General features: G+C 44.7%; 1 protein-coding gene across 4 annotated transcripts in view; it reads left to right on the top strand.

Moving 5' to 3' along the window:
- Positions 1-24,605, top strand: part of USP54 (ubiquitin specific peptidase 54) — a 204,447-nt gene that overhangs the window by 61,272 nt on the left and 118,570 nt on the right. Inside the window, exon 1 of one of the 4 annotated variants that reach the window (XM_019497155.2) lies at positions 20,105-20,216. The exons of the other annotated variants lie outside the window; for them this stretch is intronic. The gene's annotated coding sequence lies outside the window, so the exon portion shown is untranslated. Of the gene's footprint in view, positions 1-20,104; positions 20,217-24,605 lie in introns of those variants that run through there. 4 annotated transcript variants of the gene reach the window in all.

Genomic DNA, 24,605 nt, shown 5'->3' with positions numbered 1-24,605 from the left:
TATGGAACCGGGCTGCTTCCCCCCTCTCCCTGCTGGTGCAGTCCAGCCTGGCTCCATAGAGCCCCTGCCAGCCCAGGCCTTGCTGCTGCGGCTGCTTGTTCCTGCCACTGGCTCCCACTGGGTCCTACTGGCCTGGCTCCTGCCATCTTTGACACATAGCCAGGAGCAGATAAATAGTAATTTTCTAAATTTTTTAGGGGCCCTGCCAGCCAGATGGAACGGCCTGGCAGTCCTGCGCTAAGTAGTCCTGCATCAGGATGTGTGTATATAGCACCTAGCCCAACATCCCAAAATATCATGGTCTAACTGTTTCAGAACATGATTTGTTAGTGAACATGTTTCATGGGCTGTGTCAAATTCTTCAGATAAATAGATTTTTCAATATTCTCTATGTAAATATGTGTACTATTAATCATGTGTACAGCAGTAGCAGTGTTTACTTAAACTTGCTGAGAATGCAGTATACATTTATTTTTCTAGCCTAGAGGTATTTGGTCTGTATGGGGCTGACAGTGCTCCTGGATGAAAATTGTTCTATTTAATGCATTTTATTTTGGTAGACCAAAGTAACTCTTAATGCAAGATCAAGATCAATATAGTGCAGTGGGGGTGGGTGCAGAGGTACCTTTCACACTCCCCTGGCCATTGGCCGTTGTACCAGACAACAATGGCAGCTTGTGGTCACCTGTGTGGAGGATAGCTCTGATCTTGCCCTTTGATGGTAGATGAAAACTAGATGGGTTTATACAAACTATTCTGGTGTTTATAATGTCCAAATGTTCTCATGTTCAAGCACAATCTTCCTGGACTTAGGGCTAATTTATTCAAGTGGAGGAAGGCAAAAGTGTTCAGTGTGGCCTATCTGTGAGTTGCAGCATACCCTACTGAAAATATCTGCATCAGATATTTTACCATATTTAGTATTTTTGGTGTTTTGTACAGTATCTGGGCTGTTTTCATTCTTCTGCCAAGCTCATTTTACCCAAACAAAAACTCAGGTGGTAAAAAGAGGTGCTACAGAGTTCCTTCTGTGCCAGAGGAATGTGATGCCGGAGTAAAACTGGAACAGGGGGTCTGTCACCTGATTCTTGCCTCCTTTGCTGCAACCCTTGCTCCTGGCATGAGAGAGTGCAGGATAGAGCAAGGATCCACTGCACTTCCTTTTCCACTAGCAGAAGGTTCCTCTGATCTTATGCCAGCACCCTAGCTAACGCTTTTCCACCCGGCTTTAAATTGGTATGGACCTGCTAGCTTCCTCTCCTCATCATGGTTAAATTTTGCTTAAAGTAGGAGCTGGCAGTCTTTTCAAATGATGGGCTGGGACAGTCTGGCTCCAGTTCAGCGTGGGTCAGGTGTCTTTAGCAGCATCACCAGTGAGGGTTTTGGCAGGCAGCTGGGAGCTGCACTGCTGCTTTTCCCAGTTTTCTGCTCCCTAACTGAGGTATGTGTGGTTTCTAGCGGGAAGGGAGTTGCGTTGGGGCTTGGGAGCTGGGAACTCTGCTCACACTACTGCTGTCACTTCCCAAGCCTCCCTGTTCCCTTGCTGCTGTGTGGGCACAGCTGGAAGCTGCCCAACCCTAGTTCAGCTTGCCTCTGGCTGGAAGCTACACCTGTGCTGCATTTTAGGAGCAAGGAATAGGGAAAAGCAGTTGTGAGACGGGCGCAGCTTTCTGATGCTTGGTCCGAGCGCAGCTTCTCACTTCGCAGCCTCAGCATGGGCATGGACAGAGACAATACCCTCCTGCTCCACAGGCCAAATCCACAGGATGGGTGTTCCCAACATTTGGCCTTAAGAATCAAGTATTCTAAATCCATGGCACAGGACTCCAGGGTTATTTCATATAGTAACAATTTAAAATATATTTGCCTACAGTCATTATGTATTCATGAAAAAATACTATCTTTTACTGTTATTGGTAGGATTGTATTGGCACTTCTGAATCAATCTTTTCTGAATTGCATCTTTTACTTTTTTGCCAGGATAATGTTTTAGTGTTGTCCAGTTATTATGCAGTGGTGGCTGGTTTTTAATTTGTCTCCATTTTGTTGCTAGGGTCGATATTCTAATCAGTGTTATGTATCACACTGTCTACTGGACATATCCTGCAGTGCTTTTTAGCTACATGCCTGCTCTAGTCTCAGAGTAGCATTAAACCAGCTAACTTTCATTAATTGCAAAATCTTTTGAGGGTCAGCAGTATGGTTTACTCTGGAAAGATTTGTTACTAAGGGTATTTTTAGCTATGCTAAAAATAATCTCACTTAGTCTCAGACACCTTAATCTCCTGGGGGAAATCAGTGGGTGTGTGTGTTGTATGACTTTGGTGTTTAATAGATACATTTTATCTTACTCAAGATCCAGGCAGGGAATAATGATATCCTGCCAGCAGCAGTTTTGTAGTACAAAAGTGTGGTGCTGATTCAAGATATGATGCTGAGTTGAGCAAATGTTGCATTTTTTCGCATATAGTGCACCCCATACATAGAACACACTTTGTGCGTTTTTGAAGGGGAATCTGAAGGAAAAAAAAGATCTTTGACTGATGGAGGTAAGTAAGCGGCAGCAACTAGGGAGTTGAGCTTGGTCCCTAGACTGTAGGCAGCGCTGTACATTGTTGTAGGCCTGCAGGATGACCCAGTGCACTAGGTCCAGGGCTGTGTGGCAGGTCCAACTCTACATGCTGTCTCTGGAGCCACGTGGCCCCAGTGCTAGCACATGGGGTCAGACTTGGAATGCCAAGTCTGGGGCTGTGTGCTGGGTTAGAAGGAACACACTGAGTCTGGCTGCATGCCAACTCAATCTGGGGAGGTCCCCACAGGTCTGGAAATTGGGTGGCAGAGGATAGGGTGCAAGAGTGGTGGCAGCATTAATTGATGTGGCTCAGAGAGCCGTGACAATTAATGCTACCACTGCTCTGCTGCCTGCCCACCAAATTTCTGGACTCCTGGAGATCCTTTTTTTTGTCGCATATAATTCACGCTCCAATTTTCTGCAATTGGTTTTGTGGAAAAAAGGTATGGGTTATATGCAAGAAAATTCAATAGCAATCCAAGCCATATTGGGATTAAATGATTGAAAACTAGTAAATTATTCTGCATGAAATCCCTTTAACTGGTCTGTGTGTTTGTGTAGGAGTACACACACACACATACCCCCCCCCCGAGCAACTAGCCAATTTGAGACTATAGCTGGGAAAGGGTTAACACTGGACTTTCATAGATTCATAGATATTAGGGTTGGAAGGGACCTCAATAGATCATCGAGTCTGACCCCCTGCATAGGCAGGACGGAGTGCTGGGTCTAGATGACCCCAGCTAGATGCTTATCTAACCTCCCCTTGAAGACCCCCAGGGTAGGGGAGAGCACCACCTCCCTTGGGAGCCCGTTCCAGACCTTGGCCACTCGAACTGTGAAGAAGTTCTGCTCTCTGCTAGCTTGTGACCATTATTTCTTGTAACCCCTGGGGGTGCCTCGGTGAATAAATCCTCACCAATTCCCTTCTGTGCCCCCGTGATGAACTTATAGGCAGCCACAAGGTCGCCTCTCAACTTTCTCTTGCGGAGGCTGAAAAGGTCCAGGTTCTCTAGTCTCTCCTCGTAGGACTTGGCTCCTCCTGCTTCCTGTATCAGAAATAAAAAGTCAGCTCTAGGTTATGACTCTGGAAAACTTTTTTTCTTGTTCCACTTTCCAAAACCAAGGTGCGTGTCTTACCTGTGGGTGTGTGACATTTGAGAAAATGTTATTGTGTATCACTTCTAAGTAGTGTTACCAGTAGCTGTAAACACCTTGCATTGCATTAACCCAACCTATGCCTTTTTGACTCCCACATTAACTATAGAAGAAAGAGATACAAAAGAATGCTTTGCTAGCTAGAGATGGTAACAGGCGCTTTATGCCCACCAATGACAGATTGTAGTACCAGAGTCATCAGGGAACCTAGCACTCAACACAATACACTTTTTTTATTTCCTAGGTATGGACACTCCTTTTCAATAAGTTTGAGTTTATAACATGGTGAAATGACGTACCATGAGAACTGATGAGAGAAGGCATGTTAGGCATATGTTGGAAGCTGAGCTGGAAGGTATCAGACCTCAGAATAGGTCAAGGCAATGATAAGAAGATAATATAAAACCTGCTCTGGAAGGGATAGGCGAAGATGTAACAAGGTGGAAGGAGACTGCAAAAGATAGGAGAAGTTGGAAGGCTTTAGTTGTTATGGTGGTTATAGGCCCTTGAGGCCTGTGAGATAAAACAGATGATGAAGTAATAGGGCACAGATTTTCCAGTCCCATGGGAAAGAGGATTATCCTGGTTTTAAGCCCGTCCCTGCCTCATATAAACTTAGCTGGCCTTCCCAGGGAAATGGATTTTCATATTCTGAAGTAAGACCATTCACAAAATTATTCCAGTATAACTAAAGTAGTGCAATTAACATTAAAAATTCTGCTGGCAAATTTTCCCATTTAATCAAGTCCTTAGCTTCACAGGCCTAAATTTTATAGCAGACTCCTTGTAAACTGGTAATAGTCCCAGTGCTTCCCAGAATCTCTGGAGCACTGCAATTTATAGACCTGCTCCAGACACCACAGCTTTGAAGTATGTCTTCAAGTGACAGTTTTATGGTCATCTATTGCAGTGCCTCCTTCACATGCAGTTTTTAAAGCTTATTTGCACCACGCTGGTTCTTTCACCAGGCACAAAAGAGACCAGAGTGGAGACAAGGGTGTTGCTCCAGAACTGAACTCCATCGCCTGAATGAAGATGAAAGAAAATTTCATAAGACACTTTATCTACCTGTATGTGGTCAAGCCCTTTGAGGCCCTAGTTCTTTGCCTTGCCAATTTATTTGGATATCACTTACCTTACAGTTACGTTAGGAAAATCAGATCAAGAAACCAGATTTATAAAGAGTATCTTAAGACTCATGAAATTGATCCTGATTTTAAGCTTTCTCCACTAATTATTTTCCTTTATGCTGTATTTTAGGGGTTTTTTTTTCCTATGAGTCAGCTTTGGCAGGTTAAAAAACATGAAGCCAAGATGTACAACATGCAACTCTGAGATAATCCAAATCTGGTCTGCATAACTGAAGACCTGAAACAGTATAGTGACAGATGCACCTTAAATTGCCTTCAATTATTGAAAAGTCAAGATAAAGCCACCATCTTTCTGAAATGGTTCAAAACAATTGTGGTTTTTCTCTCTCTCATTTTTTAAATTTATTTATTTATTTATTTTAAAAGCCTTCTTTATGAAGGGAAACTTTAATTCCAGAGTACTTTGCCTTCCTTGTTTGGACATTTAGCTATTAAATAAATACATTGAGGGGGAACAAGAAGGGCTTTTCCTATCTGCTGGCTTGCTGGAGAAAAAATATACAAGGCACAATTAGCCATGACTCTTAATTACTGTTTGTTTCATGGAGATTTAGAAACAAGATTTGCTAACAAACCAAAATAACCAAATTCAAAGTGACATTTTCAACTGGTTTCTTGAAAATATAATTACAAAGCACCAGAGAGGAAACCTGGCACTAGCTGTCACTAATTTTTGCCAGCCCACATCTGTCTTGGTAATGGGCACTACATAATTGTTATTTCTTTGCATACCACATGCTTGCAAATAAGATACCCATCTTGTTTTTGGAAGACAGAATGTAGAAGAGAAAAATATTTTTTTCAGAGTCATGGCCCTGAGCTGGCTTTTTCATGGAAGGTCTCTGCTGCCAGATGACAGTCAGCTTCTTTCTGGGACTATGAGGAGGAGGAGCTTAGCCAAAAACTGTTGTCGGTTTGAGAGGACAGTGAAAGGGTTAATAATAGACTGTTGCTCCTGTTTACTGTCCCAGAAAGAAGCTGGAAGCCATCTTGCAGCACTGTCTCCATGCTTCTGTTGCAGTGAAGAAAAATCACTTTCCCCACTTGAGAGAGACCTCTATTTTGGAGGGTTAGTTGTAGGGGAAAAGGTGTGTGTGGTATACTGTATTTACTCACCTATCTGCTTGCTCACTTGGGCCATGGACAGACATGTATTTGAAGCACTTTACATCTCATCGGAATCAATGAATGCCTCATGGGCTCCAGTCTGTAGAGCAGGGATAGGAAACCCCCGGCACGGGTGCCAGATTGTGGCATGTGAAGGCATTTTGCTTGGCACGCACACCTTGGGACAGATGGTGAGGAAGGGCTGGGACTGTGCAGCCACAACAAGGTCAGACTCCTTGCGGCTCTCTCGCTGTCCACCCCTGGCATGACAATATTTTACAAGTCGAGGTTGGAGGTTGCATGTGTTTTTAGCACTCTGCCCAAAAATGTTGCCAACCCTTGCTCTAGAGCAGGGGTTCTCAAACTGCGGTTGCGGACCATCGCTGGTCCACGAGCTCCATTCAGGTGGTCCGCAGAAAGGTTGCAGAACAATTGAGAATATCTGTACTTTTAAGGTAAGACTACTGATATTAAAATATGAGTTGTGTGCTTTGATTTGTAGAACAAAAAAATGTTTATTAAGTGGTCCACTGAGACCCTCAGCAATTTTCAAGTGGTCTGCAAAAAAAAGTTTGAGAACCACTGCTCTAAAGGTTCCTGTGGCTAGCCCAGTGCTCATTGGCTGTCTACACCTTCCCACCTCCCCACACTGGTGGAGCACTGCAGATGCTAGAGAACTGCTGGACCTACAGACATTTGAGGAACTGCTTTCATATTTCTAATTCTTTTTTTTGAGGCTCACTTTTGAAGTACTTGTTCAGCTTTGGACATCTGTACCCTTACTACTTGGAGCATTTCGCAAAGTGTATCTGTATAAGCCCTGTGTGGCATAAGCAACAATAAATGAAGTTCTTCAGCATTTGTAGTAGTTCCTATGTGCTTCAGAATGTTATTTGGAATGTCTGATTTGGTCTAGAGTCCTTTTTTACTCGGAACATGGCTGTCCAAAAGTTGATCATATCTCTGTCTTTCTGCTCTTTCTCTCCATGTGCCACCACCAGGTAGTTGACATCACTGGGGAGTTTGCTGTAGCTAACACTAGATTTAAGTGCCTGAATGCTGATAGCAAGATGCTTTCACAGTAAAGTGCTTTAGACACAGTGATGTTTTTTCCAAAGAATCATCTGTTTTCAGAGAGAGAAGACTTGTCCTAGTGAGAGATTATGCGTTTTGAGGGCGCAGACATCTCCTTTCTGATGAGGTAAGCATTTCTATTAATTTTTATATGTGTTTTCCAAAATATGCTAGGGCCAGATATGATGCAATAGGATGATTATGTTGGTGCACATGATAACAGAGGACTGAACTTGTTGCCACTGGAGATCCCATCCAGGCCTATGTTCCCAACTTGCTTTTAAATTTGGGGTTTTTTTGCTGGAGAATGAATAAGCTCAAAACATGTCCTTGCTTATAAGTGAGTATGAAATTAGGGAAGAGTCTTGAAACTGTTTGATCCTATCCAAATGGTTAGCAAGGTCATGTTCTACTTCCTTATTTCAGTAAGAGCTGGGAAGGAGAAGGAAATCCCACATTCTTACAGTTTGATGTAGTTGAGACTTTGGCCTAAAATGGCTTTAGGTGATATGATTGTAATACAAGAGCATATGAAGCCTAAATTGAGAAAGCAATACCGCTCTTCTGCCAATTTTCATTATGTGACTCTGTCAGGCCTCAAGGCTGTGTCTACCCTAGGAAATTGAGTTGTCTGTGACATTGAACATAAAACAAAATTCCTTCATAAGTCCCCTTCAGCCAGTGTTGAAAACAGTTGCCATGCTAGGTGGCCAGTGTCAAAACATTATGTTTTAGCACAGTATTTTAGAATACTGTCTTCTGCAGTAGGCTGTTTTTTCTTAAAAACCCATATACTGATACAGCATCACCAGTGAGAACACAAGCATAAAGTGCTGGTGGTCACTGTGTTGTTGTATATGCTTTTTGTATTTCCCTGAATCCATTATGATTTCAAATTTGACGACAAAAATTATACATTTTTTTCATGTATGTAATTATATTATTGGGGGATCATTTTAAATTTGTCCCCCCCACACTGCTGTGGCAGTGGTGAGGGGCCAAATGCCTGCCTCCTGCCAGAAAAGGAGGGAGGGAGCTAGAATGTGGTCTCCCCTGCCCCATTAATGTGTGGTCTCCTCTGCTCCCCCTACTGCAAGCCTCCTCCCCACCACATGAGCCACCCTGGCTTGGGGCAGGTGGTGGCTCAGTTCTGGCTTTGGCCCCAAACTGGTAGCTGAAGCTGAACCACTGTCTGCCCCAGGCTGGTACTTGGATCTTAGATGATGCTTCTTTCTGCCCCCCCCCCCCGGTGATTGGTGGGGGTGGGGGGGGGCCTTGTTTTGGATTTGACTAAATGCAGTAATAGGTTTCTATGACACAGCCTGTTCACGCTAGAAAAACATGGCTTGTCTTCAGACCAGTGGCTCTCAACCTTTTGAGACTTAAGGCACACCCCAATAGCTCGCCCCTTGGAAAATACCAGCAAGCTTTCACTCTTTTTTTTTTTTTTTTGGCTCTGGGGAAAAAATAATAGAGTAATTCTTTAGTTGCAAAGAACTTGAAATGACCACAGCAGGTCAGAATGCTTTTGACACCATGGATTTGAAATCTCTGGGTTTATCTTGTGAACTATGTTTGCAGACTCAACAGTGCTAGCATGGCATGGTGCTTCATGGCCAGGGATCCAGGTTTTCTGTTGGCTAAGGAAAAATGTGGTAAAGCCTGGATTTTCTCACTTTAAGGAGAAAAACCCATATTTTCTTCTTTAAAGGAGAAAAATGCAGGAAATGGGGGGTTTCCTCTTGCAGGCGGACAGAATTCCAGCCTGCAAGGGGCTGGGTGCAGCGGAAGGAGGGTAGTCAAGCATGGGGCACCATGTGCATGTGTGTGCTCACACGTGCAAATGGCTGTCAGGCAGCCTGGAGAGCAGCTCTTGCAGGTAAGTCTGGTGGGGGGAGGGGGGAGGAGATTGAGGCCTCCATAGTGAGAAGGGGTTGGGCAGGGCTGGGGTTGGGGGGCTGTGGACCCAGCTGTCTAGTGCTGTAGCCCTGGCAGCTGGGGTCCACCTTTCAGCGGGACTGGGGGGAATGGGGGAGTGTGGGTAGGGAGCAAGGGGCACAGCAGGGCCCAGGGGGCTGTGGTTAGGGAGCGAGGGGCACCAGCAGGGCCAAGTGGCTGCAGGTTGGGAGCAAGGGGCATCAGCAGGGGTGGGGGGCTGTGGATTGGGAGTGAGGAGCAATTCATGGGCAGGGCACCGGCTTATCAGGGCTACTCAGTGCCACAACGCAGTGGGGTGGCAGGACAGCTACAGCTGGACCCATGTCCTGGTGAGCAAAGGGAGCAGGGGGAGCTCTGATTTTCCATGATAAAAAAACCCAAATCAAAAATCAAAATTTAAAGGTATTTAGAATTTATTTTATTATAGTGATTGAGGCACTGGTAGGCTTCCACATTGCTTTAAAATTGTAAATATATCAATAAAACATTGTGTTCAACTGATACCTATATATAGTAGTGTTTCATTTTAATCATGGAAAAACGTGGCTTTGGGGGTTTTTAATGAGAGAATTTGCAATCGTAGAATTTACAGTTTTTAAACAGTGTGTGTCATGAGCAGGGATTCCGGTTTTCTCTATCTCACGGAACCCCGGTTGAGAATCATTGCTGTACTCTCTTACACAACACAAACTTCTCTATGCAGATACGACCACAGTGTTTAAAATAATAGTGGTAGCTTGGAGCCATTATACACACACTAGCAAATTGCCCATCAAGAATGATGGTTGGGGAGGGTGGGCAGGAATGGACCGCTGCTGCTACCTCCTAGGAGCAGTAGGGGAAGCTTGCATGCGGCAGCTCCCGCTGCCACCCACCACCCTGCAGTGCAACTGCTCTGCATCCAGCTCCGTGGACCCCCCCTCCCTCCATGGGATGTTGGAGTGCCACCATGACAGCAGGAATGGAGGGGATGGAGTGGGGCGGAGGAGGGGGGCCTTACCCCCTGCTCTGTCCCACTCTGTCCCCACCGTTCCCTCCATCCCCGTCCACCAGCACCTCACACCACCACTGCCTCCAAGGAGCGGGAGCACCCTGCTCCATCCCCTTCGTCCCCACTGTCTGTCTGTGCGGAACACTCTGATTGGTTGTTTCAGTAAGCATTGTGATTGGCTGCTGAGACAACCCATCAGAGTGCTCCAAGAGCGTTATGGACAGACAGACAGATGGACTAAGCCCTTTACATATATAGAATTTTCAGTTCCAATAATGGCAAAGCTATGGCAGTAAATTACTGAGGAAAAAAGGCTGCTTTACAGTAATAGATATGCTACTCAGTTGACTTTATCCATGCTAGTGAGACAGGTATGTTCAACATGGGATGAGAGAAAGCTGGTGGGAAGCATTTGTTGTCTCCTATGAAATTTTCCTAATGCAGACACAGCCAAAGAGAGAAGGCTTTGTTTGTTCACCTAGCCTTGTTGTATTTAGTGCATGTTCTGAAATAGGCTGTGCTGTGGCGTAATTTTGCCAGTTTTGCTGCAGATGAGCACTTTCTGATGATGTAAAACAGCCCCGAAGATGCTGTAGAAGCAGTTTGTCCCCCTTTCCCTCCTTTGGACTAAGAGGTGGTATTTTTACCTGCAACCTTCTTCTCTTCCTAGACCAAATAGTTTGTCCTGTCCTCTTAAATGTGTGTGGTGGGCGTAGGTGTTTCTGCATCAAACTAATATAAATTGGCATGTTTGCCCGCATAAACTCTAGCTTCATAAATTGCTGAATCTTTAAAACTAAAGCTGAAATAATAAGGGGTAAGAGAGAAATTCTAGGCTCATCTTTGCAGCTACATGTTGTCAGGTTTTTTCTGCCTCATTTCTGTCTAAGGCAGCTGTATATAATAGTTAGCATTGCTGTCAGCTCCTGTAGCCCCAGAGGCTGAAGTACTTGACCAAAGCTGTTTGGTGGCTGCCTTCCTGTCCTAATTTAGGTAATAATGTCTAAAGAACATTGGAAGAAAGCAAATATGTCCTGTTTTTTTAAAAAGGTTGCCCTAAAAAATCCTGAATAAGAATCCATGGTCTGGGCTAGATACTCTGCTTGTGCATTTTGGCATAATTCCCTGATATAAACTGAGCTGTGTTTTGTATCAGTTGAGGATCTGATCTTATGTCTATATTTTGGGAATGAAACTGTTTGACAGTTGAATGCAGTTTGACTTTTGGTAGTATGTTAGCCAAATCATACTAACCACCTGATGTGAAAAGCCTGGTCAGCTGAAAAACTTGTTCAGAGCAAACTGGGTTGTAAGGGCTTCCTTGGCAGGACTCTGTTTGGAAATGCATGATTAATAGCTGTTACACTTTTTAATGGTTCAATTTTAACATCAGTTATGATGGGCATTGGGTGTGATTTTGCACTGGCAAAATGTAAATCTTGATGAGAAGGTCTCTCACAAGTTTGTTATCACTCATCAATTTGATGAAACTTAGTGCTAGTCTGAAATCCCCATTTTAGGAATATGGGGTGCTGACAGATGTGAACCCCCTCCCTGCCCCCCCCCAAAAAAATAAATAAAAATAGTGCTTTACTGGAAGAGGAAGTGTGTTAGTTTGACCCAACTCCCCAGTGTCTGTATAGATCAGGTGCTTCATCAGGGCTTTGTGGGGCTTTTATCTAAAGCTGATAAGGGCATAAACGATGCATGCTCCTAGCGGCTGGGGGGGGGGGGGGGGTCATGGTGGCAGGAGCATGGCAGCGGTAAGTGGGGGAGCTCCAGCAGATATCACTAGCGCTGTCAGCAGCAGGGGAGAGGGTGGTGATCACCCACAGATGCTGCTGGTGGTGTCAGCGGCAGGGGTGGCAAGCAGCAACTGTCCGCAGGCGCCGCTAGCAGTTTTGGCGCCGCCTTTTCGTAGAGTTCACCACCATGCTCAGGGGGTGGATGTGCACCTGCATGCACCCCCTACGCGTCGCCACTGGATAAGGGTGTGCCGAGTTGAAAGTAAAGTGCTGTTTTTAGGGTTTTTTCCCATCTGTAAGCAGTCACAGGCTAGCAGATTCCAATTATTTCTGGTTAGCTGATGTAATATCACAGAAAATCTCAGTCATATACTGTCTTTTAAATTGTTATTCTGCCTCTACTCATGGCTGTTTGGAGAATTAATGAGAATCTGCTTTGCCTTCATAAGGAAAAGTGAAGAATGGCCTGTTGCTTCCTTGAGTTTTAATATATTCCATGTCCCTTAGAACTACAAGACTAAACCCCTTCCTCCCTCCTCCCCCCACTTTGGAGGACACTGTTTCCGCAAACTGCTATTTAGGTTATGTGGCAGCAGAGATCTTTCACTGAAAGACAGAGTACAACCTGGATCCTGATCCAACTTGGGGTTGGTCCAGTGGGATGCCACATGCTGTACACATCCTGTGCTGGCTGCCTGGGCCATGGACAGTGATCACAGTGTCAAGTCTAGCCCATGTGTCACCTGCAGTACAAGCCATAGAATGGGGCTGGCACAGCCTGCTGGGGGCACAGGGTTGTGGCATGGGCAGCACGCTGCACACAGTGCCCTACCTGACTGGCCCTGCCCATGGGGCCAGTTGTTTGACACACCTGACATAGATGATGACTTATAGAACAGGAGTAGAAGAGTATAACCAGAGGCTTTAGACAGCTGTGGTTAGAACAAGAGCTGCTAAGCTAAAAATGAACAAATAAAACTGTAAATTCCTGGTGACTTCTCTCCCAGGTACCCCGTTAAGAAAGCAGAGTGTACATGTACATGCCAGTAATACTGAGGCCATTACCAGCATGCCTGCTCCAGGGTTACAGAGATTCCTGAGAATGGTGATCTCTGGAAGGGAAACTTGTGACTCATCCCTGCTGGACCTACTAACCTGAAATTAATACTGTGCAATCCATGTCCAAAAGATGTTGGCTTTAAATCTTAATAAAAATTTCAAGAAACTGGTAGGATTCCCACAGTCCCGCACTATTAAGAAAAGTAAATATGAACCTAAGTTGTCATTGGGTGCTCCCAGCATTGTTGTTAGTCTGTTACAACAGTATGATCAAAACTGGAGGCTAGTTGCTTATATTTTGTGGTTATTAGCAAATTATGAGTTGGTCTTTCAGCCAGAAAAAAGTGGATTTTGCTTTACTCAATAGATTTTAAAAGTCTTTTTAATTCTTATAGGAGGTCAGTCTTAGCTGAAAACTGACCATAAACAATTTACTGCTCTTTGTCAAATGAGCCTGGCAATCTTGTTTCTATCCTGAGAACAGAAATTACTTTTAGTCGCATACAAATGATTTGCTAATTGAATACAGACCTGGAAGAGATTCAGTGATTGCAGATAAACTGTCTGGAACATTTGAATAAATTCATAGAGCAAGATCCAGAGCTAGACATTGGCAAAAGATGGTTGGGGATAGCATAGATATGTCTACAGCACAGTGCCATATAGAGATACCTGTCCTAGCTCTGGAACTGGAATCTTTGTAGCTGCAGCATCCTGCCCTGCCAGACTAATTAAAATTAGAGCTTATTGGTCTGAGTGCAGTGTTGCACTAACATGGTTATACTGGTTTCAAGATCCCAGCTAGTATTTTTATACAATGCTGCACTGTGCTGCATAGACATACCAGGCCATTCAGAGATTGCCGAGCTATCTCTACATGGTACTGCATTGCACTATACAGACATGTTCCCAGCCCCTTTGATCAGTTCAGGGGATCTCTGTCCTCCACAGGATTTTGTTGAAATATACTAGTATGTAGATTCCTTAAGTTTTATAGAAGAATGTTTTAAAGGTTACTTGTAAGGATAGAAAAAATTGCGAAAGGTTAACAAGAGTTTTCTTTTATTTTTCCCAGTCAACATCGGTGCTTGTCTACTTGGCTCCAGTGGTTCAGTTTTTATTGGGCCTCCCACATGAGTTTGTCTGTATTTCTGGCATATGCGACAAACCTTGATAAATTCCTTAATGTTGGTTTTCATTTGAAGCTAATATAAACTGTGTACTAGTTCAAGACTAGTCTTCTCCCTCCACTGAGATCAATTTGGCATGTACAAATTGCTTGTTTATCTGTAGTATTTTCTCATGAAGCTTTTTATTTTTTTTCCTAGCCATGGTATACCTGAGACAAGAATGCTTGACAGTGGGCTCCAGTTTAGAGGGCATTTTTAAGCAATTTGCAGTGAGGATGAGATTTAGCTGTTTTAACTAGTCCACCATTACATCCTCACTAAAAAGGAGAAAGTCCATTTGATTCATACCTTTGATCCATACCTACCCCTGTTAAATTACAGGATGGTAAGTGATGCATACTTCTTCATAAACTACAGATGTTGTAAAAAAAAACCTGGGAGCTAGAATGTCTGTAATAAAAACTAAGGTTAGAGGACCTGGAGATTTTTAGAAGTCAACAAAAGGAATTATGTGGTCTTGGTCTGGATAGTCATGAAGATGACACACTTGTGCATCCATGATGGAAATCAGTGATCAAAAAAGCAATGAGGTTGACCAGTTGTTTCATCCCAGGTGAACCAAAACTGGAGGAATAGGCTCTCTCAAGAAGAAAGTGAGGCAAGGCCATGGAGTCTGTCTTGCCTGAGTATGTGTCTGATAACAAATAGGTAAGATCATTGAGCCCCTGGACTAAACACTGCCAAAACAAGAGTAGTACTGATATTTTAGGTGAAACCTACAAATAGAAGCAACAGTGAAAGGTACTTTGGAGATTAAATGGACATTATTACTAGGTGTAGATAAGCTAATTACAAGAATTGGACCTGTATTGTATAAATGTCTAAGTTTCACTTCTGACTGGGAATGGACTATGCAGTACTGGGAATTGTACCTTCTTAAGTATTTTTGACTTGTACCTGCTTAAGTGTTTTTGGCTTTCCAGAGAAAGTGATCTGGGAAGAGGGCTGTTACAGGGACAATGGAAATTGTCTGACTGAATAATGATCTCTCAAGCAACTTATCAAGCATATCTCCCCCCTCCCGCCCAGGGATATGTGAGAAATACACCCCTGGATATACTATGAAGCAAAATCCACTTCCAGAAATTTTACCTTTTATTATGCTTGCCACTCCCCATATCCCTATTGATATTATCTCCACAGACTAAACAAATGTGGAGGGACATGGTTTAAAATGGGATTCAGATCACTGTATTCTATAAATGGAACTATTATAGTATGACATTTCATAGTATACCAATTATTTTGTAACTGGCTCCTTTTTAACGTAACCATGTTATGTAAGCATGTCTTGTTTGAGCATCTGACCTACTAGAGCAGTGTTTCTCAATCCATGGTACGCGTACCCCTGGGGGTACACAAGACATGGGCAGGGGGTACGCAGGTGCCACGTTTGAGTTTGGCCCACCCTCCCTCCCGCCCAGTGGATTGGAGGTGTCTTTGCCTGTTCGGACCGGAAGTTCCAGCTGCTGTCCCTCCTGCCGTATTTGGTGCGCTGGGACTTTCACTCTCCAGCATCAGTGTGCCGGGGGACAGGGAGAGAGGCCCCACGCAGGCTGTTTTGCCCTGGGCTGTGATCCCTGAGGAAGAAGTGGGACTTGGCTTGCGGCAGTGAGACCAGAAGTGCCATGGTGTGACTTCCAGTTTCACTTTTGCCATGTCGATCGGCAAGGGGTACACAAGCTACCAAAGGTTGAGAACCACTGTACTAGAGCAGTGATTCTCATCCAGGGTGCTATGATCTTTTTGAGTTCTTTGCCAGTAGAATTACTCTTTTTTTTTTTTTTTTTTGTAGCCAAAAAATGAGTGAAAACTGAAGTGGTATTTTCTGAGGAGTGCCTTGAGTCTAAAAAGGTTGAGAACCGCTGTTATAGACCAACTGAATCAGAAATGTATAAGCATTCATGAGTAAAAGCTCACTTCTTCAGATTCTTTGTGCATGTCTTTTTTTTAGCAGGCAAACAATTAGCAGAAGAAAAAAGCTTGATTCCTGGGAGATCAAAACCTATCAGAAGGGAGAAGCATCATTATCACCTATAGTGTGTAGGAGGGAATTCAGGAATTGGGTAGTTCAGGGGTTTCAACCTTTTTTGGTCAGGGTACACCCTAGCGGGGAGTCCCCCAGCAGCTTGTTGATGAGCATGGGTGGGTGGGGTTCCCCTGCACAGCAGCAGCAGCAAAACTGGAAGTGTCGCCGTCTTCTATGTGCCGCTGCTGCGTACCCCCTAGGGGCTTCCAAAGTATCCCCCCCCTCCCCGAGGTTGAAACCCCCTGGGGTAGATCATAGTATGTTATTTAATCAATATCAGCATTCAGTCCTTCATTCCTAGCATCCAGGCAGCTTATGAATTTTTGTTCCCAAGCCTTTGGTAGATTTTTCTTGAGCACAAGAATACTGTAGTAAAGTCAGAAAGAGAGTAGTTGTTCTGTGAAAAAAGTGCTTCTACTGATGTATTTATGTTTGTCCTTTATATATTTTCTGTGAGAGTTCACAGTTGCTGTTTAATTTCACCCACATAGTTACCATGCATTTGATGCATTGGATCAAAAGTATCACATTTTTGGGAGAGGCATGTGTAAGTTTCATGGATTTAGTATGTTGAAGAGTTCTTTGGGGCGGGGAGAAGGGGGTTGATTTATAGTTGCAGTGGCAATGTGTTGACAGGTTAAGTATCTATTGTTAAGGCAGGGCTGTGTCCTATTTGTTGCCTGTTGAGCAGTGGGGAGTTTGCTTCTGATGATGAGCTGGGGTTGCTAAAAAGCCAGGAGTGGAAGGGCTGGGGATATTTCTCTCAAGGTCTAATCTTTGTCTAATTATAGCTGGAATTGTTTAATGATGCTTCTAATCTGTTCTAGCATGGGTTGGTAGGTGAACCTCGGGGGTGGGGAGGGGTGTACATGGGCGACTGGTGCCTCCTGAGTTGTGGGGGGCACTTGTTCCCCCGCTGCCAATCATGCCAACCGGGGAGAGGGGTGTTCACCAGCACTGTCCTCTTGCCTGACCCCCCTGCCTGTTGCTTAAGTGGGGAACACTGCCTGTCAGGGGGTGCACTAGTGCTTTCAGGGGGCACACATGCACCCCTATGTGCTGTCACTGGGTATGTGGTTGGGGGGGGAGGGGAGGGTTGTATTGTAGCAGGTTTCTGAAGGGTATTTGGGTAGCTCTTTTTTAAAAATCCAGCCTATTTTTTTTCTACTGGAGTTTGCTTGTTGTATAAAGGCAGATTTTAGGATGGCTGAGTAGGCAAGATGAGTGTTCTCTTTAAGAGCAGATGCAGTGGTATCTGTGAACTGAACTGTTAATTACAGCCTTTTTGGTGTGCTAGGGATAATTGCTGGTCTTGTGGACATAAGTATGTTGGTTTATACCAGATGTGGATCGTGGTGTCTAGAAAGTTGATGTTAATATAGGGGTCTTCTAGAGAAAGCTTGATTGAGGGGTAATACGTGTTATATCTGTGGTAGAAGTATTTTTTTGCTTGATTTTTTTTTTCTTTCTTTTTTTAAACACTGTTAGACAATAAATTTATTGACAGTTGGCAACTCTGAATTCCCAGAAAAGTTAAAGTGTTCTGCCACAGACTTTTGTTTTTGTTGGGACTTGATGTCAGATTGCTATCCTGTAATTCTTTAATGTAGGGATTATTTCATTTCTCCAGTGCAGAGGGGCACTGTAAGCAGGTGATGAGCCCCAGGGATACTGGTTTTTTCTATTTTAAAAATCTCAAATTCTCTGATATAAAGAAAAAAATTCAAAATTTTCTTATTTAAAACCCCTAAGTCTATGTTTTTCCATGATAAAAATGAAAAGCCGTTAATTTATAGATACAGATATAGATGGGTATAGATAGTTATCTATATCTATATAGACATCTGTATAGGTATAGTTATAGATATGCATCAGTTGAACACGTTTTATTTACATATTTACAATTTTAAAGCAGTTTGGAAGTCTACCAGTGCCTCAATCCATATAATAAAATAAATTCTAAATACCTATCTATTTTGGTATTTGATTTTGTTTTTTTATCATGGAAAATCCGAGTTCCCCTTGCCCCCTTCATTCTCATCAGGACATGGGGTCTAGCTACGGCTGTTCTCTTCCCCCCTCCCCCATTTCATGGCACTGAACAGCCCTGATATGCTGATGCTCTGCCCCTGCCAATGTCATTGCTTCTCACTCTCAAGCCACAGTCCCCAAGTCCTGCTTGTGCCCCTCACTCCTGACCTGCAGCCTCCTGCACGCCCCAGCCCTGCCAGAGGGGGCTCCCAGCTGCATGGCTACGGGACCTGAAAAATTCTGTGGCTGGAGCATAGTGTGGAGCCCATATACATCCCCACCTCCCCAGAGTGGAGCTGAATGGATCCAGTGGGAGGTGAGGCCAGATACAGGCTGCCTGCTATAGGCTTGGGGCTCCCTGCCCAGCAGGACCCAGCATAGGAGGGTGGAGTGGGGAGCCCCAGTGCTGCTACTGGGAGCTCTGTGCCAGCTGTGCCACCATGGCGAGGCACCCCCTACCAAACCAGCAGCAGCGTGGGCAGTGGTGCAGTTGTTTTCACCTTTAAAGGAAAAAAAATACATTTTTCTGCAGCAAATGGAAAACCCAGATCCGTGGTGATGACGTATATAACATTGCTAAAGGTTAGAGGTGAAAGAACGTCAGATGTTATAATCCATGTTATTTGGTCCAGGATGATGTAGTCTGTATTGATGAGGGGGCACAGCTTGCATCTGGGTCCATTGCATGGCCTGGTGCCTTGGTGAGAATAGCGCAGTTGTTTAGATGGCCATGTTCATTGTCCCAGGTATATTCTAAAAAGGTTCACAGGATAAGAACTATTGACAGTTTATCTCAGCACATCACAAAGTGTATCTGAATGGCAGTTCTGGGATGGCACCATTGAATCAGTGGCAGAAAATGGCAGTGCAGTCAGATCCTTGCTAACCCCTCATTAGAAGTTTGAGGTGTATACATATAAATTCCTGGATATTTCTGTTCTGGGGCGAACACAGACACAACTTATCCAGGGACAAATGCAACAGTAGAGTTTGGTAGACCCCTAGTAATTAGGCAGAAGGCCAGTTATTTCATAGCAGCTGATAAAGTAAAATGTAGCCTACTAGAGTTCTTGTTTCTCAAAATGGGTTAGTTTGTCAGGTGCCACCCTGCCCTGCCTTAAGTCTAGTTTGGAAGAAAGCCTTAACTTCTTTGACTAGTGAATTGGGCTTTGAGTTGCACAAGAAGTTGAGAAACTGCTCTGGAGTTATGAAGAAACAAATTTAAATTTAGATTTATAATTCTGGAGTTCTAAATGGAGGGCCCGAAATGATGCATTTCTAAATTCCTTGTTAATTGGGCTATTAAATGATTACAGGTACTCCTCACTTATCTACCTACCTGTTTAACGACTGCACGGACTTATGACCAGCTCTCCGAGCAGTCGGTATTGTATGAAACGTATTGTGGAAACGGCAGCGCGGCATCTCAAGCCAAGGCACGCAGTATCAAGGGGCAGCTCCTCGCTTATCGACCAATTCGCTTAACGACCTAGTCGCAGGAACGGAACTCGGTCGTTAAGTGAGGAGTGCTTGTATATCTCTTGTCCTATGCTCCTACCAACCTCCCCTGTGAGAAAAAAAAACCCTCCATATTTAATTAAGCAATTTATAGGAAGCAAGCCAACTCAATTGTAGCAAGAAGCCCCTGGCCTGGCAAGGAATGTGTTCTAATGAGAAATAATCTATTTGAACCAGTCTTAATAATTACTCTCTTTTTCTATGGTCTTTTTCTTCTTTTTTCAGTTTGTGATTTCCGTCCCCATCCTCCTCCCTTCCCCCCTCCATTTCAGGGACTTGTTTCCTCAGTTAATTGTCTGCAAAGTTGGGGGCTGGGTCAGTTTTGGCTTATCTCTGTTGTCAGAGCTGCATTCCTGGTAGGTGGCAAGGAGGGGATTGCTTTTCAAATAAGGTTTTCCTGTACCACTGGAGGCCCTTGTTTTTTGTTTAAACAGCTTCCTATTGTTTGGAACAGCAGGTTGTCCCCTCCCTCCCATGCTATTCTAGTTCTTTCCTCTTCTCTTTGAGAAACAGATGCAGGGAAAAATTATTTAAAGTTGAGATAACTCTATACAGCGATTCTGTGTGTGTTCTTATAATTCTATCCCTGACCAGCAACAACTGCAATAACAGCAATAAGGGATTTGCACAATAGATTCTCCCAGCTTCAGAAGGTATGTCTTATGAAATAAGTTGTTCCTTTCTTTTAGTGGCAAGGTTTTTGTGACATTTTCTGCTGCTTTTATCTCAAATTCAGGTTCTCATAAGAATTCTCTTCTGCACTGTACTACTAAGTAGAAAATTTCACCTTTCCCTTTTCTGAATTGCCTTTGTTTGTAAGATGCAAAGACATTTTGAGATTTTTGGTTGTGTTCTTGATCTCCTTTTTACTGTTCCCACTCCAGTTGTTAACCATATTTAACTGTATACCCTTTCATTTGCATGTATTTGTTTCTTAATATTTTCTTTCTAAGCACATCTTTGCTTCTATAGTGTTGTCCCAAGGTTCTGACTACCATTGCAGTTCATAATAAACACTCAAGTAAAACCAAGTCCGCAGGTTTAAAATGCAGAAACTTCTGTTCAGAATCCATTATTTTTATCCTGTTACTTATCGTCAAAACTCAGTAGGGTTACCATATTTCCGATATCAAAAAAGAGGACACCTGTGAAGGGGAGGAGAGGGGGAGGGGCATATGATTGTGGGGTGGGGGGCAGTGATATGCCTGTGCCCTGCCTGTGCCCCTCACTCCTAAGCCCCTGCCCTCCCAGCCCTCCCTCACTTCCAAACTACAGCCCCTGCTTCCCCAGCCCTGCTGGTGCTCCTCACTTCCATCCCGCAGACCCGTGCCCCCCCACCCTTGCCAGTGCCCCTCACTCCTGACCCACAGCACCCTGCCCCCCCTAGCCCTGCTGCCCAAGCAGCTCCCACATTGCACATGAGCGCGCACACACAGTGTCTCTTTACCTGGGAGCGGCTTGCTGGGGCCCGCGCGGGGAGGACATGACCCTCGACAGCCAATCACCTTGCCTGCTGCTCCCAGCCCCAAGCAGCCAGCCCGGGAAAAGAGGAAGAACAAAAACCCAGACATTTGCTCTCATTTTAAAAACCTGCCTGGGCACAAGGACGGGGGGCCAAATAAGAGGACATGTCCAGGAAAACCCAAACGTATGGTAACCCTAGCAAAACTTGCACGCATTTGGGAACCAGTTGTAGCACATGGAAATTGTATAGTATACATATACCTAAACAGATGGTTTTTGGTGGATGTCCTTATAGTTTAAATGAAATTTTATTCTGTGCCACCTGCTGCTTATATACTCAGTCTTTTGAAGAAAAATGTGGTTTAGTAAAACAAGATTCAAATTATTTTTTTTAAAGTGTTCATTTCTAAAACTATGGGTTTGCCTTGGGACTTCTGGTCTTGATTCTAAAATAGTAACAGTGGATAAGTACAGACAGTCAAAAAGCTTGAGGCTGAATTGATTCAGTCTTTGCAGGTTAGTTTAAGCTGTGTAGATTGAACTGATAAGCAAATGAACAGACATTCACTTCTGATTCCAGAAATGCAGCCACATAGCTGCAGTGGCCCAGGCTAGAAGCCTCAGGATGCTAGAGCATGCCTCCCTGCTCAGCTGGAGCAGACAGCTTGGGCCAAGGCTAGCCCACCCATCATGTGGGGGGGGGGTGGCAGTTGTAGTGGAGGTACAAAGCATCCTGGGATGCTGGGGGACTGTGAGTTAACTTGAATCTGGAGGGGGTCTGTGACACAAATTCAATAAACCTATTTATCCTAAATCCAGTTATGTCTGATACTACATCCATCCAGGTTCATCTTAAACCAGTTTCAGCCATTTTGAAAGTGGTTTATGAGCACTGAACTTCTGTTGTTTTACCGATTTTGACCCAGTTTCCAATTACTTATACTGGTTTATGTGTAATTTCTGTCCCTAGCCTACGTGACTTATGGATCCCTGTGCCCCACCTAGTTTCAGTTTACACAAAATGCAGGCACTTCTCTTCCATGGAGACTTTGCTTCTAAATGGCCTGTCAGGAAGTTTAAGCCTAGTCCTCTTGACTCATCTCCCATATAAATAAATGTTCAGGTAATAAAATGCTGACTTAATTTCCTGCATTTGATAAGGGGAAACTAAGAGGAGGGAAAGGAGTTTAAAAAACTCTAAATAGGAAATAGCTCTTCCTGTAAGGCATTAGCTTGAAAGGTGGTTGAGAAGTTGCTCTTTAGTTCCTGGGCCAAACAATGGGTGTATTTTTGAGGGGAGAGAAAGGAGTTAGCAAAGCCATGAGGATAAATTCATTAGCCTATGTGGCCATGTTGGAGTGTTGAAGCCGTAATTTTCTGTTTCTCCCTCGGACCTGAAGAAGAATGCATTGCATTCAAAAGCCTGTCTAAGTGTATCCCAGCCATGCAGTTGATCCAATCAAAGATATCACCCATAAGAACCCTTTTCTCTACACTAGGGGTGCTCAATCCCTAACCCAGAGCTAGCCTGCAGAGCCATGTCATCCATCCTATGGGGCTCCCCACAGGTTTGGAAATTTGGGGTGCTGACAGACTTGGAGAACAAAAACAAACAATCACTTTACTGGAAGAGGAGTCGTGTTAGTTTAACATGGCTCCCAATGTCTGTATAGCTCACATGCTTCAGCAGGGCTTTTTGAAGCTTTTATCTAATAGCTGATTCAAAGTGCCAAAAAAGCCCTGCTGAAGTGTGTGAGCTATACAGGTGCTGGGTGAGCTGGGTCAAACTAGCATGATTCCTCTTCTGGGAATGCTCTGTGCTTGGGGTGGGGGCGCACTAAAATGAAAGTTTGGGGGTTTTTCCATGTCTGTAAGCACCCGTGGTGACATGGGAGAGGTAGCAGCACTTCCCGGCTACCAAATTTCCAGAACTATGGGGAGCCTCTGACCATGCACACTGGAATGGGTGCCTGATCCTGGGATGCAGAGTTGGGCAGGGGTGGCACCAGGCCCCCAGGGACCAATTGGAGCAAATGGGTGGGAGAGGGGGCAGTGCCAGGCTTCTGGACCCAATCCCAGTGTGTGGGGGTGGTGCCAGACCTTGGGGCCCAATCCTGGTGCGCAGGGCTTCATTCAGAGCACAGACTTTCCCTGTGCCACTCACCTGGCGTGCAGAACCAAAGTGAGCCCCACTGATTCTAGCCTATATAACCTCTTTCTAAATTGGCTATGTAATAAAATGTCTCACATTTTCTGTTGAAGGAAAAAAGCCAAGCAGCATGGCACCTTAGACTAATTCATTCAGAGAGTTGTGAGCTTTTGTATGGTCTGTTCATAGCATCTTACTAAGTAGGATGTAGTCTGCAAAAGTTCATGCCTCTGAACAAGTTAGTATAAGTTTTTGCCCTGCCCTGCCTTCTGACTAACATACCTAATCACTTCTCTTTGAAGAAAAGATATTCAGTACAAAGATGTAGATTGCTATTTGAAGCTGTTTATTTGTACCACCATGGCATCTCATGGCCCTAGTCAGAGACTGGGATTCACTTTATTTGGTGATGTAAAACCACAGACCCAGAACAGTGTCCCTTCCTGGACAGTTCCCAATCCAAGACAAGAGAGCTCTGGGAGCTCTGATCAATGTTTCTCAGGCATGAGATCCTTTTAAGCATGTTGTACAATATTAGCACTAGGGGTGCACTGATAAAGATTTTTTTGGCTGATACCAGTGGCCAATTATTAACCAGCCATATTGGCTGATACCAATCTAATAGCTGATATGCAGCCTGGCAGCTTAGAGAGCAGCTCCCTGCTGATATGTCTGTGGAAGCGAAGGAGCATGGGGGGTACAGATCGAGGCCCCCACATTGAGGGCAGGAGGGGCAGGGGCAGAGGCAGGTGCTGCCTAGCCAGGGCAGTGAATGCGACCCTGGGAATGGGACAGAGCAACGGGTGTCTCATCTGAGGGGTACGGGGAGAGGGAGCAGCTCCCTGTTGCTGCATGCACCCCCAGGGGAGGCATAGGGGGCATGTGCCCCCCCCCCCGCATGTGTGCATGGGGCGAGGCCAGGATGCCCACTGTGGGCTCAGGGCTGGGAGCTGTGCCAGTTTCTTTATGGGTGGGGGAGCTGAGCGGGGCAGTGGCACTGGGAGGGCTGGCTATGGTGGGGGGCTATAGCCACCCCAGAATTTCCCCTAACCACTCCTTCCAGCTTTTAGCCACAGGGGATACCATGCACTCCCACAGCTAGGAGCCCCATAAGCAGATTGCAACTGCCAGTCATAGGAAGCTCACAGTGCCCTCTGCAGCTGGGAGCTCTGATCAACTGACAGGGCTCCTGGCCATGGGAATGAAGACTGCTGGAGGATCATACTGCAGGAAAGTAGTGCAGGATCCACTGCAGGATCCAGTGCAGGAGGATCACACTGTCAGGAATGGCACAAACCAATCCGGGATCAGGTGACGGGCCTGAAATCAATGTGGATCAGGTTAGGCAACGCCTTAAGAAACTGGACGTTCATAACTCCACGGGCCCAGATGGAATGTACCCAAGAGTCTTGAAGGAGCTGGCCGACAT

This window comes from Alligator mississippiensis, chromosome 6, assembly GCF_030867095.1.
Source record: "Alligator mississippiensis isolate rAllMis1 chromosome 6, rAllMis1, whole genome shotgun sequence".
In the NCBI taxonomy this organism is placed as follows: domain Eukaryota; kingdom Metazoa; phylum Chordata; order Crocodylia; family Alligatoridae; genus Alligator; species Alligator mississippiensis.
Note: the sequence above shows the minus strand (reverse complement) of the source record. Positions and strands in the feature narration are given on the sequence as shown.